Here is a 16,808-nt window from a genome sequence, read left to right on the forward strand (position 1 = left end):
CCACCCATCCATCCATCCACGAGAAGCTGAGTGCCCACCATGTGCAGGCACTGAGCTGCTGCTAGGGAGACAGCAGTCAGCATTGGGAGGCTCAGGAACTTTGCAGGTTTTTGCATAGGGGCTGCAGAAACAGGGCTAGGCCTAAGGAGGGAGAGTCTGGGGTCTGGGAAGGGGGAAATCATGGCGGGGAGAGCACTGGGAAGCTGTGAAGAATGGCGGGAGAGGAGCCGGACCGGGGACATTTTGGAGGCAGGGTGGAGGGCCTTTGTGAATTGATTGGATGGGGGGTGAGGAAAGGAGGAAGGGGGATTGGACTGAAGCCGATTCTGAGCTGGGTGACTGTCAGTGGGCAGTGCCATTTACTGTTCCCAGTGCTTACCATCCTTTCTCCAAGTAGATTGGAAGCCCCTTCAGGACATGGATTCCAACTCCCTCTGTGTTCTTCCTGGCCCAGTGCTCACTGCTGAGTGGCACAGAGTGGGCACAGTGTGGACCTCTGATGTGCTCAAGAAATGAATCTTGCACCTTCTACAATGCCAGATTTACACCCACAGCAATATTTATTTGTACATGGGCCTGGCTTTTTCCAGAGTCACGTTCTGCAGAGAGCCAAATATCTCCTGTATATGTCTTCATAGCCCAAGTTAACTACCTTTCCAACTTCGCTCCGGTTTTCTCTTTCCCTTGATGGCCATTTTCTGCCACATTGTTATTGCTCCACAGGATAACTGTGGATGTAGTAGAGATGGAAAGAACAACGTGGCCTGTTCCTTTACATCAGCCCCTCACATAGGGTATGTGAGTCAGAGTCGTGTCTCAGTAAAGTTATATCGTTTTACAGATTTTGAAATGTGAGATCATTTGTCAGTGGTCAGAATTGCAGAGGTTAAATCCTTGATGCCAAGGGTCTACCCAGGGATGGCAAATAGGTTTAACATGGATACTGTTATCCCTGTAACTGCCCATAGCAGACATCACTAATCGATCACAGCTATCTTAACTGCTGAGCCAGGGCTTGGGTTCTGCGCCTGATGCTTCAGGCACCCACTATTAGCTGAGTGGCATTGGCACTACAGCTGAAACCAGTTTGCCATTTCTGGCCTTCTGTATCTGTTGATTGAATCGATTCTAGGTGGGAGCCTGCCTCCCCAAAGAGTGGCCATTGCTGGACAGAGTTCACCCTGGAGTGGCTTCCCAGCAGAGTGGTGACTTAATTTTATATTTTCCTGCAGGAATATCCTGGGATCTTCTCTTATCTGTCAGCGGCCAAGGTGTTTGCAGGAAATTCAAAGGAACAGGTCAGTCTGGGTCCATCGTGTGGTGGGGTCTCTGAAAGTGTGTATGTTATAAACTGTCTAAAGTCTCTCTTGCCCTTTAACGGTGGTTTGGGGAGGAAGGATAGAATGGGATGCTGATATTTTCTACATGTCTCTCTGTCTTAGCTCTTGACTTTGATTTGATAAGCTCCTTCAACTGGGCTTTGGGGGTTAAGGAGACATTTACCCCCTCCCCGCTATTTCTGACAGTTAGGATAGTACTCTCAATTTCTTTCCTGACCACCCTGATTACAGGGAGGAGACCTAGGGAAGCAGGAGAGGCCTGTAACTTCCTGCTTCCTGTCTCCTCCCAGCAGGCTTGGGAGCCAGGGTGGAGGACCTCCCCCTAGCTGGCCAGAAAAGTATCTGGGGGAATCTGGCCAATCCTACCGGTCTCTTTTCCTCTATAGTGGCCGCTGCAGCCATGCCCATGGCCCTTCGGGTGGGTACCCTCTGCTGGGACCCTCACCAGGATCCTGATTTCTGCTCCCACAGGCTCCTGGGGTCTTGCTGAGAGCTTCTTTTGTTCCCAGCAGTGGCGCATCAAGGCCCCCCCGCCAGTGGGAGCTAGCAGGAGCTCCTTAGGCAGGTAGGCAGCCTTGGTGGATGGTGCTGATTCTGGTTCCCTGGGAGTGCTGCTTACAGACCTGGGCCTTTTTGTGTTTTAATTTATGTGTGTTTTATCCTGTGGCTTCCTCCTGCTGGGTGATTTGTAAATCTCTCACCTTCTAAGAATTCAGCAGTGTGGGGGTGGGGAGGGGGGTGGCAGTTGGAAGGATGGTGCTGGCTCATAGCTCACCTTGCCAAAAGATTCCTTTCTCCGCGAGTTCCAGCAGAGATGATATGGTGTTCCAGGAGTGGCCGCGGACCTCTTCTTGTCTTGCCGTACTTTGCATATCATACTTAGGATGCCAGTGCTCACATTTGTCATCCTCATCAGGAGCCTCAGTTTCAGACTCTATGTCCACAACGAATTTACTTGAAGTCTATCAAATCTTACTTTAAATCTCATTGACTTTTCCCCAGAGTCCTGCAAGGGAGCGCTCATTTGCCCCCATGTTACAGGGGCTGCAGCTGGGGCTGAGAGCGGGTCAGGGACTTGCCAGAGACACACCGGTAGCGGGAGGTGGGGCATGGATTCCAACCCGAGCCGCCTGACTCCCGCAGCGCCTGCCCTTCCCACTGCAGACCTGCTGCCCCTTCTCGTGGCTCCTGAGAATCGCCTCCAGGTCTGTCCTTTGGCCTGCTGCGGCAGGAATGTGGGAGCTCCCATTTTAAGTCTTCCCCCCTCCCCGCCGGGGCCGGGTGGGGTGTCTGCTTTCATTGTCGCCGCTCTGGGGATTTGGAGCACCGCCTGTGGATGGATGGCTCGGGGCAGCCAGGCCTGAGCTGAGGGAAAGGGTCTGGTGGAGAGCAGGCCGCAGGGAGGGAAAGGCTCGAGGACTCTGTGTCATTCCCTTGCTGCTTAGCACCTCCTGGCCCATCATGGAGACTCTGTGGGGCTTGCCCTGGGGAGGTCCCGCCAGGGGAGAACCTGGGGGCGAGCTTCCCGGGAGGCCCGCGCAGCCTTGGGGAGACAGGCCCTGCTGTCACCAGTCACTTCTGGCCAGAAGACCGGCCTCCTTCTGTACATCTGGGAGGGAGACCTGAGGGAGGGACCCTCCGGGCAGGAAGCTTATCCTCTCCTAGGCCTCCCAGGGCTTTGATGTTGCCATTTCTCATCATGCTGTTGAGCCTCTGGGACGATGACCAGCTCCTGGGATGCGGGCTCTCATGCGGCTCCTGCCTCTGTCTCTAACGGGCTTTGTGGCTCAGGCTGGTTTCCTCACCTGCAAAGTGGGGGTCTGGACGGCCAGTTGCTGAGGTTCCTTTAGCTCTGATGAAGGTGGTTTCTGAGTGGGAGGAGGGAGTTTTTGGCTTCCAGCCCCGGGGCTTCCCAAATACCTCCTCCTCTCACGTGCCCTCCCTGCCTCTGGCCCAGAGGTGGATGGAGGAGGAAAGAGTGAAGTTAATGATTAAACTGGAGGCCCTGATTTCTGAGGGAAGTCGGACTGGGGGCGGAGGTTGTTTACAGAGATGGTCGCCTGTCTAGTTGGTGGCAGGGTCTTGTGGCCTGACTTCGTCCTGTGCTGATGTTATTTATTTGACAGAGACACAGTGAGAGAGGGAACACAAGCAGGGAGTGGGGGAGGGAGAAGCAGGCTTTCTGCGGAGCAGGGAGCCCGATGCGGGGCTCGATCCCAGGACCCCGGGATCATGACCTGAGCCGAAGGCAGATGCTTAACCACTGAGCTGCCCAGGTGCCCCACTGCTGCTACTTTTATTTTAACTGCCTCCTGGCCCTGCCTGCTGCATTTAGGAGCTAGGAATTTCCATTGCTGCACTCCAGCCTGATGAGTTAATAGTTTCAACTTCAAGTATAGCCACAGCATCATGAAACTAGAGTTCTGCCTGGGTGTAGTCCAGCGTCCAAACCCATTCCCTTCTCCTGAACCAACAACTCAGCCTGAGCTGGGTTGAGGCCCTTGTGAACGGGACGGAGCCAGAAGGAGCCCGAAGGAGCATCTCTGCTGGCTTGGAATGTCACCGCATGCATGCTTTAGTTTATACTCAGGAGTGAAAGGTGGATTATTTTTTGACTATTCATTGTTTAATACTACCTATGCTTTTGAGTTTACCACACCCCTTCTCCCCTCCGTCTTCCTTCCCACTCCCCATACTGTGGCTGCAAATTAATTGTACTTTGAATACTCACTTGCTTTTTGAGAGTCTTGTGACCATTTTTATGTTCAGCGGTCAGTGTTCGTTCAAATATCTGACCTTGGGATGGGGATGGGAAATGAAAGGATGCGGATGGATGCCTGTCCAGGGGGTCTGAAGAGTCAGCTCAGCAGACCCCCTGAGGATCCCCCCGCTTTGGGGGAGGCTTGAGCCTCCCTGCAGGAAGGCTGAGGGTCCTGCAACCCTGGCACAGGATCTTGGTGAGTTCTTGGCCTTGGCCTTAGCATAGGCCACTGCTAACCCCTACAGCACCTTCGTGCACATTGGAAAAACTGCCCTTTCTCGGGTTAAAAAGAAAAATTAAAACGAATAAATGATTGTAAGACCTGACCAAGGCCCAGCTGTGCCTGGGAAGTGTCCTGGAGTGGCCCAGGCTGTCTGCACGGCAGTGCCCACCACCTGCCACCCCACAGGGGCACACGTTGCCCGTGGCACAGGCCCGCTGTGCTCCACCCACTCCCAGGGAGGGCCGCGGGTCCGGCTCCCAGTCAGGGCCAGGGGCTGCGGCTGGGGACGGGCCTCTGAGAACAGTGCGGGCGGGGGGAGGGACGTGAACTCCGGGAGGGTGCTCAGAGCAAGGCTGGAACAAGGTGTGGCCAGGCACGTGTGTCTGTGTGTGTGTGTGGCTGGGTGTGCCTGCGTGGGTTTGTGTGGGGAGGAGTTCTCTTGCATTGTTCTGGGACTCAGGTGAGAGGCCCACCTGAGCCCTTTCAGTCCATCACTATATACCTGCAACGTGAATGCCTCCTCCTTAGAGGGCGGTGTAAGACTTGAACACAACGCCTGATAGTCCTGCTCAGCCCTCTCACCTGGCCACCTGCCACAGTGCGGAAACTGAGGCTCAGGGGCCTGCTACTCTCCGACAAGCCCTGGGGGGCGGTGGTGCCTGGGACAGAGGGAGCGGATCCTGCCCGAGCAAGTCCCCAGCCCCCACTTGGGCTGAGCCCTATAGAAGGGCTCAGAGGGGCAGGGTGACTGGCTGGGTTTGAATGGGGGTGTGTGAACACGTAGAATGACATGTTGTGTTTTAGAGAGAGTGAGGTAGAGGTCTGGGCTTGCAATTTTCCACTTGTCTTAATCCTGAGAGATTCTAAACAGCTTTGTTTAAAAAACTGGACGTGCACATTGCAGCCACCTGAGGGAGGAAGTGCCGTTGGGCCCCCCAGGAAGGCAGTTAGGTTTGAAGCCAGAGTTTGGATGTGAATGCAGCTTGTGGGACCTGGAGGGTGGGGAGGGAGAGCCCCTAGAGCAGCCCCAAAGGCATGAGTCACTCTGAATTAGCAGCCGTTGCAAATTGGCTCCCACTTGCTGCTGGAGATGGGCGGGTGGGGAGGAAGCTCCAGGCCAAGGCATCACCCGCCATCCAGGCTGTGGGCACAGAGAGGGACGTGGGTTGGAACTGCCTGTCTGGGCTCTTCCCCTCTCCCACTGTTAGCCAGAGCAGTTGGAGCTGGTGGTGGTCAGCCGGCCTGTGTCTGTGAAGGTCCCCCTCGAGGTACAGGCAGTACCTGCAGGTACCTGCAGTGCGGGGAGGATAATACAGTACGCCATTCCGTCCAGGGCAGGGCTGGGTGGAACTTTCTTGGGACCCATAGAGGAACCCAGGGGAGATCGGGCTGGGCCTCAAGGGAGGGGTGAGATTTGGGGAAGCAAAGGAAGGGGTTCTTTGAGGGTTTGCAGTGGTGGAGGTTGGGGTTGAGATGGGTGTGACTTGGAGATGAGTGCTGGCAAGAGAGGTGGGCTCCACGCTGAGGGCATCTTGAATGCCACCCGGAGGAGAGTCAGATTCTAGGAGGCTAGCAGTAGGGAGTCAGTGTTGGGGGGGGTCCTGAATGGGGGGAATGACAGGCTGAAAGGGATGTTTTAGGAAAAATCAGCTTGTGCAGAATTCAGGGTGAATTTTCTTTTTAACGTACTTTTCTTTGTTATTGTTGCAAAAATAACACAAATTCATTATAATATTTGTACATTACATAAATTGTATAAAAGGAAAATCATCTATAATCCTGCCCTTCAGTGACAGTCACTGTTAATACTTTGGTTTTTATTCTTTCCAGGTATTTTTATGAGCGACTGGCATCCAGCTGTCCACCTATTAACAATTTCCACAAATAGAATTGTATTATACTGAGTGGCAACTTCTTTAGCCATCTTTCCACATGAGTGCATAGAGAATGACCCCATTCTAGGGAATAGCTGCATGGACTTGCTGGATGAGTGTTGTATTGATTGTTTATCGCCGCAGAACCAACCACCCCAAAATGTAGTAGATTAACACAAGAAACATTTTGTTTGCTCACAACTCTGTGGCCTAGCCCTTCTGGCCGGGCTCGGCTGGTCTCATTACCTAAGCCTATTAATGCGGCGGCAGTCATCTGGTGGCTCTGCAGGGCCTGGCCAGGCTGAGAGCCTCCTTCCCTCCCAAGGAAGCTAGCCTTTCAGGTGAAAATGGGATCTCCAGGACCTCTTGGGCTCTAGGCTCTGAGGCCTCACAGTGTACATCCATTGGCTGCTTGGTCAGAACCCCGGGGCTGGGGGAAAGACTCCACCTTGTGAAGACACTTGTGCTCAGGGCTGGGAGGACATGGATGTGCAGTCCCTTCATGTGCCCAGAAGGAGGAGAATTAGACTATTTGGGAATAGACCCCACTGATCTTTGGAAGATAGCACAGGCCCCTGCCCTTCCCACCCCTCTCTTTACCGTATGGGTCAGCCTGGGAAACTGGCAAGGACAGGGCACTTGATCTTGCTGGGCGAGAGGTGTTGTTTGAAGTAGCTTCTGAGTGTTTGTGTGTGCGCAGGGCTCGTGCTGGCAGGGGCTTGGGCGTAATCTAGAATTTGGACTCTGGAGCAGAGAGCTTCTCCTGCTAGAGCTACCGGAGCTGTAGGAGGAGGTCTGGAAGCTCTGGAAGCAGCCAGGGGCTTGGCCGCTTTGTACCCCTTGCTAATTTTCGTGGCATCTCTGAAGAATGTGAGTCCCTGAGTGACAGGTCTTTAAGAAAGCCAGCTGGCCACTCCAGATCCAAGCCTCTGCTGGGAATTCATTTATTTATCTACCCAGCAAATACCACACCTACCATGTGTCAGACTTGCTCCCCATCCTCTCATAACTGCAGATGGGAAGGAAGAAGACCTGGGCCTGTACGGTTCCCAGGTCTTCCTTCTCAGACAGTGCAATGGACTTGACATTTTGACTTCCCACAGTGTATTTGTTTTGAAGGATTTCTTTATCACCTACCTCAGTAGAGCTTCTCCTGTGAAATGTCACAGTGGCAGGGAGGCAGAAGGAAACAGGCGAAGAGGCAGCTCTGGGTCCTTAATGAATCCCCAGTGCTAGTTTAGACGATGCTGCAGTGGGCTGCTGGGGAAGTCCTCATCGGCGCCGATCATTCATCAAACTTACCTCTCCCCGGAGATCGTAGGCTGGACTCGAGGAAATATACTTTGTTAGCACAACAGTGTTCTTTGGCCTGTCATCTGCCTCGTGGTTTGTGCATTCATCAAATAAGAACAAAAGCTGAGTGGGGTTTCACATTTGAAAACACCTTGGTGTTTTATTTTCTCCCCGCTCCCTCTCAGCATCTCTTGGAAAAGTAATGTTTTGCGGTGGAAAGGTTCTCTGTTTGTGAAAGTGCAGTCCACACTGCGTAGCTCAGCCTCTGGGTCATTCCTCCTCCTCCTGCACGACTGTGCTGTGGGGACACCGACCCAGCTCAGCAAGAGAACTGGGTGAGGAGTGTGGGGAAGAGCAAGCAGCTGCACCACGCTTGGAGCCACCCGGATGTGTCCGGGTGACCCGGGGTGCCAGCACTGGGCTACTGTTTTGGGGTTAATGATATCTGATCAGCTCACAGGGCGGACTGTGCACTAGCATTTAAGGTTGAGGAAAAACGTGCAAAGCTGAGTCTGCAAACCTTGAGAAATCTGGCATCACAGCAAGACAAGAAACCTCAGCAACTCCTTGTGGCCAAGGAATTGGAAAAACTGGTTGGAAGACCTCAGCCTGCTTCAAACTTCAAAGAGTTTGCTCCTTTGAGGCATATATATAGTAGGTACCTTCCCCATAAGCAGAGATCCAAGAGGCCGTTCTCTGATTCCTGACTTCTCTGCCCATGCCTCCACCCCCATTTCTGGTTCTCTATCGATACGAGGGTAGACACACTTCAGCGTGCTCAGGAGTCATGCTATTAATTCATTAACAAGCAATTATTGAGCACTTTGATTCTTTTTCTTAATTAAAAAAATTTTTTTTAAAGATTTTATTTCTTTGAAATAGAGAGTGAGAGAGAGAGAGCACGAGTGGGGAGCAGAGGGAGAGGGAGAAGCAGGCTCCCCGCTGAGCAAGGAGCCCAATGCGGGGCTCAATCTCAGGACCCTGGGATCATGACCTGAGCCGAAGGCAGATAGATGCTCAACCGACTGAACCACCCAGGCGCCCAGGTTTTAAAAAATTAAAAAAAAAATTTACTTAAGTAGGCTTCACATTCAGCGTGGGACCCAGTGTGGGGCTTGACCTCACGATCCTGAGATCAAGATCTGAGCAGAGATCAAAAGTCCAATGAATGCTTAGCTGACTGAGCCACCCCGGCACCCCTGTGCACTTTGATTCTTTAAAGGTCCGAGGCATCTTTTGATCCAAGTGCTCTGTGTGATGAGGGAGCTTCCGTTCAAGATGGCAGTGTGGGAAGATCCTGAACTCACCTCCTCTCATAGACACAACAGATCTACAGCTACTACCTAGGGAAAAATTTCTCCTGAAAAAGACCTGAAAACTACTGGAATAGGCTCCTTCACAATGGATAAACAGGCCACATTGAGATGGGTAGGTTAGGCAGAGACATGGTCTTGCCAAAAACTCCACCCTCAGCACGGCAACCCACATTCGGGAGGGATCTCACAAATATGGAGCTTGTCCCTGTGTAGAGAGGAGTTTGTGCCCCACATCGGGTACCCCAACCTTTGGGACCTGCACCAGAGAGACGAGCCCCCAAAATGTCTGGTTTTTGAAAACCAGCAGGGCATATGTCTGAAAAAGCCATAGGGCTGTAGGGAACCTAGACTCCACTCTTAAAGGGCTCGTGTATACACTCACTTGTCCTGGGATAGTGCAGAAGCAGTAGTTTGAAAAGCGCATGCACTGTAAGTGAAAGAGACTCATTTGCTATTCTTAAAGTGTCTGCCAGAAGGGCAAGAGCCTGTTGGGACTCTCTCTGGGGATGGGGACGCTGGCGGGGGCCGTTTTGGGTATTCTCCTTCTATCCTGTAAGTGCTGGTGCTGGCAGATGCCATTTTGTCACTCTCCCTCTACCCTGCTAGCACTGGTGGACATCCCCTGTGCTCCTTCCTGAGACCCCGCCTACGCCAGTAGGACAAAAGTCCTGCCCCCACCTGCTGCCCTGTGTAGGTAGCCCACATAGGGGATGCTCGAGCACCTGGCTCCAGTGGCCGAGGGGGATTGTGTTTCTGGGTCATACAGGTCTGAAACAATTGGAGAGACAGTTCTTGGCAGACTGCCATCCCCAGGGCACTGCACAGACAGCAGACTGATACCACCCCCAGTTATCTGATGGAAAAGCCCTATTTACTTGTCCTGGAGCTTTAGCTTGAGGGTCAGGCTTCAGGTTTGCCACACATCTAGAGGCTCTGGAGGTGCTATCAGGGAACGTGGGGGTACCACTTTTGAGCTGACCTTGCTATACCCCCCAGAAAGCTTGCTGGTACCTTCCAGAGAGGAGCCTCACATTTTGCAACTATCACTGAAGGCACATCTCCAGACTGCTTGTTTTGCAGGCCAGCAGGATCTGTGATTATGATCCCATAGGACTATATATATATGCATACCTTAAAACCTGCTGCTTGAGGGTCTAGCTTCCAAACAGCCTGAGACCAAGTCCTGACTGAAATCCCTCCGTCTGGAAGACTGACAAATCTTGGCATACCCTCCACAACTGGGACCCACCTAGGAAAAATCGGGCTGCTTAGATAAGCATAAAGATTCTAGAGACAAGAGCTAGGGCATGGTTGAACAATAAAGTTCATCTCCTACATAAGGCCACTCCTGCAAGACTGGGAGAGAGAGCTCTTTTACCTAATGCATAGAAACAAACACAGAAACTCAAGCAAAATGAGGAGAGAGAGGAATATGTTCCAAATGGAAGAACAAGATGAAACCCTAGGGAAAAAAACCTTTAATGAAACAAGAGATGAGTAATTTACATGATAAAGATTTCAAAGTAATGGTTTTAAAGGTACTCACCAAACTCGGAAGAAGAATGGATAAACACAGTGAGAATTTCAACAGAGAGATAGAAAATATAAGTATCAAATAGAAATAGTAGAACTGAAGAATACAATAACAACTGAAGAATACACTGGAGGGTTTCAACAGCAGACTACCTGAAGCAGAAGATGGAATCGGTGAGCTGGAAGACAGGGCAGTATAACTCACCAAAAGAAGAGCAAGAAGAAAAAAGTAAAAAAAATGAAGGTAGCCTAAGGGGCTTATGGGACAACATCAAGTGTACTAATATTCACATTATAGGAATTCCAAAGGAGAAGAGAGAGAGAAAGGGACAGAAAATTTAGTTGAAGAAATAATGGCTGAGAACTTCCATAACCCCGGGAGGAAACACACATCCAGATCCAGGAATCCCAGAGAGTTCCAAACAAGATGACCCCAAAGAGACCACACCAAGGCATGTTATAATTAAAATGTGAAAAGTTAAGGATACAGAGAGAATCTTAAAAATAACTTGCTTGGTACAAGGCAACCCCCATAAGACTATCAGCAGATTTCTCAGCAGAAACATCGTAGGCGAGCAGGGAGTGGCATGATATATTCAAAATGCAGAAAGGAAAACACTTCCACTACCTGGGGCGCCTGGGTGGCTCAGATGGTTAAGCATTTGCCTTTGGCTAAGGTCATGATCTCAGGGTCCTGGGATTGAGCCCCATGTCAGGCTCCCTGCTCAGTGGGGAGCCGGCTTCTCCCTCTCCCTCTTCCTCTCCCCTCCGCTCATGCTTTCTCTCTCTCTCTCAGATGAATAAATAAAATCTTAAAGAAAAAAAAAAGAATACTCTACCTGGCAAGGTTATCATTCACAACTGAAAGAGAGATAAAGAGCTTTCCAAAAGCTAAAGGAGTTCATCAACACTAAATTGGTCCTCCAAGAAATATTAAAGGGACTTCTTTAAGCTGAAAAGAAAGGGGACTAATTAGTAACACGAAAACATGTGAAAGTATAAATCTCACTGGGAAATGTAAATATTTAGTAAAAGTAGTGGACTAAGCACTTATAAAGCTAGTATGAAGGTTAAAAGATAAAAGTATTAAAATTCACCATAACTACAATAGTTAAAGGATACATAAAGAAGATATAAAATGTGATATTAAAAATATAAAATGTTGGGGGGGAGTAAAAATGTAGAGTTTTAGAATGCATTCAGACAACCTGCTGTCAACTTAAAATAGATTGCTATATATATGGGCTGCTATATATATAAAGGAAGGTTAACATATATATATTATATAACTGTATATGATATATATGAGTCTCATGGTAACAACAAAGCAAAATCTCATAATAGATAACACAAAAGATAATGAGAAAGGAACCTGAGCACAACACTATAGAAAGTCATCAAAGCACAAGGGAAGAAACCAAGAGGAGAAGAAAGGAACAGAGAGGAACTATAAAACAGACCAAAAAACAAACAAACAAAAAAAAACCCCACAACAAAATGTCATAAATTTAACATAGAATATAAATAATAGAGCTAACTTCTCCAATCGAAAGACATAGAGTGGCTGAATGGATTTAAAAAACCCAAAAGACCACTATGAGCTACCTCAAGAGACTCACTTCAAGACACATAGAGACTGAAAGTGAAGGGATGGGGAAAGATGTTTCATGTAAATGGAAACCAAAAGAAAGCAGGGGTAGCTATACTGATATCAGACCAAATAGACTTTAAAACAAGGATTGTAATAAAAGACAAAGATGGTTACTACATAATGATAAAAGGGTCAATCCAGCAAGAAGATATAACATTTGTAAATATTTTTATGCCCAACATAGCAGCATCTAAATACACAAAGCAAGTATTAACAGACCTAAAGGGAAAAATTGACAATGATACAATAATAGTAGGGGACTTTCATACCCCACTTACATCAATGAATAGATCGTCCAGACAGAAATCAATAAGGAAACATTGCATTGGCCTTAAATGATATATTAGACCACATGGACTTAATAGATGTGTACAGAACATTCTATCCAAAAGCAGCAGAATACACAATCTTCTGAAATGCACATAGAACATTCTCCAGGATAGATCATATGTTAGGCCACAAAACAAGTTTCAATATATTTAAGATGATTGAAATCATATCAAGCATCTTTTCTAACCACAATGATATAAAACTAGGAATCAATTACAAGAAGAAAGTTAGAAAAATCACAAATATATGGAGATTAAGCAACATGCTATTGGAACAACCAATGGGTCAGTGAAGAAATCAAAAAAGAAATAAAAAAGATACCTTGAGACAAATGAAAATGGAACTACAACATACCAGAATGTATGGGATGCAGCAAAAGTAGTTCTAAGAGGCACGGACCTAGTGATAACTGCCTACCTCAAAAAATAAGAAAAATCTCAAACAATCTAACTTTATACTTAAAGGAACTAGAAAAAGAAGAACAAATGGAGCCCCAAATTAGTAGAAGGAAGGAAATAATAAAGATCAGACTGAAAATAAATGAAATAAAGACTAAAAAGATAGAGAAGATCAGTGAAACTAAGAGCTGGTTCTTTGAAAAGATTAGCAGAATCGACAGACCTTTAGCTCGACTCACTAAGAAAAAAAAGAGAGGGCTCAAATAAATAAAATCAGAAATGAAAGAGGAGAAGTTACAACTGATACCAAAGAAGTACAAAGGATCATAAGGACTACTACAAACACTTACGTGCCAACAAACTGGACAACCTAGAAGAAATGGGTACGTTCCTAGAAACATACAGTCTTCCAAGACTGAATCATGAAGATGTAAAAAAATCTGAATAGACTAGTAAGGCGATTGAATTGAAAACTTTCCAACAAACAAAAAGTCCAGGACCAGAAGGCTTCCCTAGTGAATTCTATCAAAAAACGTTCAAAGAAGATTTAATACCTAAACTTTTCTCAAATTCTACCAAAAAGTTGAAGAGAGGGAATGCTTCCAAACTCACTTTATGAGGTCAGCATTACTCTGATATGAAAACCAGACAAGGACACCACACACACACACACACACACACACACACACAAATTATAGGTCAATATCCCTGATGAACATAGATGAAAAATTCCTCGGCAAAAATATTAGCAAACTGAACTTAACAATACATTAAAAGCATCATATACCAAGATCAAGTGTGATTTATTCAAGGGATGCAAGGATGTTTTAACATTTTCAAATCAGTCAGTGTGATATACCATATTAAAATGAAAGAAAATTATGTGGTCATTTCAATAGATGCAGAAAAAGCAGTTGACAAATTCAACATCCATTTATGATAAAAACTCTCAACAAAGTGGGTATAGATGTAACATACCTCAACATGATAAAGGCCGTAAGTGACAAGCCCACAGCTGACATTATGCTAACGACAAAAAACTGAAAGCTTTTCCCTTAAGATCAGGAACAAGAAAAGGATGCCTACTCTTGCCACTTTTATTCAACATAGTATTGGAAGTTCTAGCCAGAGCAATGAGGCAGGAAAAAGTAATAAAAGACTTCTAAATTAGAAAGGAAGACGTAAAGCTCCCGCTGTTTGTGGACAACATAATTTTTTTTTTAAACATTTTATTTATTTATTTGAGAGAGAATGAGATAGAGAGAGAGAGCATGAGAGGGGGGAGGGTCAATGGGAGAAGCAGACTCCCCGCTGAGCAAGGAGCCCGATGCGGGACTCGATCCCGGGACTCCAGGATCATGACCTGAGCCGAAGGCAGTCGCTTAACCAACTGAGCCACCCAGGCGCCCTGTGGACAACATGATTTTATGTATAGAAAATCCTAGAGACTCCACCAAAAAACTGTTAGAACTAATATATGAATTTGGTAAAGTTGCAGGGTACAAAACCAATATAGAAAAATCTGTTGTTGTTGTTTTTTTATAGACTAAGAATGAACTATCAGAGAAATTAAGAAAACAATCCCATTTCAGAATGCATCAAGAAGAACAAAGTATGTAGGATTAAATTTAACCAAGGAGGTGAAAGACTTATACACTGAAAACTATAGCATTGATGAAAGAAGTTGAAGATCTGAATAACTAGAAAGATATTTTCTGCTCATGGATTGGAAGAATTCATGTTGTTAAAATGTCCCTATTTTCCAAAGCCATCTATAGATTTAGTGCAATCCCTATCAGAATTCCAGTGGTATTTTTCACAGAAATAGAACAATCTGAAGATTTGTGTGGAACCATGAAAGATCCCAAATAGCCAAAGCAATCCTGAGAAAAAGTGATAAAGCTGGAGGCATTACACTCCCTGATTTCAAACTATACTACCAAGCTATGGTAATCAATTCAATATGGTATTGATATAAAATAGTCACATAGATCATTGTAACAGAGCAGATAGCCCAGAAATCAAACTATGTATATATGGTCAATTAATTTACAACAAAGGAGGCAAGAACATGCAATAAGGACAGGACAGTCTCTTCAGTAAGTGTTGGGAAAACTGGACAGCTACATGCAAAAGAATGAAGTTGGACCACTGTCTTACACCATATACAAAAATCAGCTCAAAATGGATTAAAGACTTGAATATGAGACCAGAAACCATAAAACTGCCAGAAGAAAACACAGGTAGTAAGCTCCTTGACATTGGTCTTAGTGATATCTTTTTGTATCTGAATTCAGAAGCAGTGGCAACAAAAGCAAAAATAAATGGGACTACATCAAACTAAAAAGCTTCTGCACAGTGAGGGAAACCATCAACAAAATAAAAGGGCAACCTGAGAGAAGATATTTGCAAATCATGTATTTAATAAAGGGTTACTACCCAAAATACAGAAAGAACGCCTACAACCCAATAACAAAAGTACAAACAATCTGATCAAAAAATGGGCAGAGGAGCTAATAGACATTTCTCCAAAGAAGACATGCAGATGGCCAACAGGCACATGAAAAGGTGCTCCACATCTCTCGTTACTGGGGAAGTGCAAGTCAAAATCACCATGAGTTATCACCTTGCACCTGTTAGAATTATCAAAAAGACAACAAATAACAAGTTGTTACACAAGAGAATCCTTGTGTAGTGTTGGTGTAGCCCCTCTGGAAAAACAGTATGGAGGTTCCTCAAAAAATTAAAAATAGAATTGCCATATGATCCAGCAATTCCACTTCTGGGTATTTATCTAAAGGAAACGACACTCATTTGAAAAGATATATGTACCCCTATGTTCATTGCAGCATTATTTATAATAGCCAAGATATGGAAGCAAGCTAAATATCCATCAATGGATGAATGGGTAAAGATGTGGTGTATACATACAATGGAATAAATACTCAATAAAAAAGATGAAATCTTGCCATTTGTGACAGCATGGATGGACCTCAAGAGTATTATGCTAGGTGAAATAAGCAGACACGAGAAAGAAAAATAATTTTATGATTTCACTTATATCTGGAATCTAAAAAACAAAACAAATAACCAAACCAAACATAGATACAGAGAACAATTGGTTGCCAGAGGGGAAAGGGTTTGTGAGTTGGGCGAAATGGGGGAAGGAGATCAAGAGGTACAAACTTCCGCTTATGTAAAATAAGTAAGTCACGGGGATGTAATGTACAGCACGAGGACTGTAGTCAATAATAACATTGTATTGCAAAATTGAAAGCTGTTAAGAAAGTAAAGCTTAAAAGTTCCTATCGCAAGAAAAGGAATTTTTGTAAATTTGTATGGTGACAGGTGGTAAATAGACTTACTGGGATGATCATTTTGCAGTGTATTCAAATGTAGAATTATGTGGTACACCTGAAACTAATATAATAAATATTAGTTAATATTAATTAATAGTTAATAAATAAACTAATATAATTAGTTTTATATATCAATAAAAAAGAAGAAACTGTTTGAATAGGGTACAAATTGTGTGCAATGCATTATTAAAAGAGAGAGTGAGTGATTGATTTAGCCAGTGTAGGATTAGGTGAGTCCCCAACCCTTTCTGTTCTTGGCTACCGACTGTCTTCTCTGTGTTCTGTGGCTTTCGCATTCCCCCTCAGGGCTCGGTCCTGCAGTATCCCTGGCACCCAGGAGTGGGCTCTGAAGGCCAATCAGGAAGGCAGGAAGTGGCCGGAGATTCGGCCAGAGCCCTCTCTGTAGGGCTCAAAGGAGAGGCCTGCCTGGACCCAGCTGAAGTCTTACTGCTTTACACTTACACCTCATGTGAAACAAGAATGACGTTCCCTCACCTTCATCATCCACCTTCCTCACTGCTTATCCAAATACCTCTGGGTAGTTTAACAAGTTTAGGTGTCCCTGTAGGAGAAGGATGGCCCTCCTCTGGGGATGCTCAGGGGACTATGCCTCAGGCTCCGAGGACGGTTCTTCAAGCCAAGAACAGCAGCTGCATCTCCAGAACATGTGTGTGACTTCCCCAGAGGGTCCACACTCTACTGGCTGATGGCGAAGCTCGCCTGAAACTAA

The 16,808-nt window shown here is 46.4% G+C and overlaps 1 protein-coding gene across 4 annotated transcripts in view; it reads left to right on the forward strand.

The window, feature by feature from the left end:
* The first annotated feature begins 1,204 nt into the window (after window positions 1–1,204).
* Window positions 1,205–16,808, forward strand: part of TSPAN9 (tetraspanin 9) — a 188,949-nt gene continuing 173,345 nt past the window's right edge. The window contains exon 1 of one of the 4 annotated variants that reach the window (XM_081821035.1): window positions 1,205–1,298. The gene's annotated coding sequence lies outside the window, so the exon portion shown is untranslated. The remainder of the gene's footprint in view (window positions 1,299–16,808) is intronic. The other 3 variants (XM_081821034.1, XM_081821036.1, XM_081821037.1) reach the window with 3 other exon arrangements.

This window comes from Leptonychotes weddellii, chromosome 5 (genome assembly GCF_054177405.1).
Source record: "Leptonychotes weddellii isolate Sample4059 chromosome 5, ASM5417740v2, whole genome shotgun sequence".
NCBI lineage: Eukaryota > Metazoa > Chordata > Mammalia > Carnivora > Phocidae > Leptonychotes > Leptonychotes weddellii.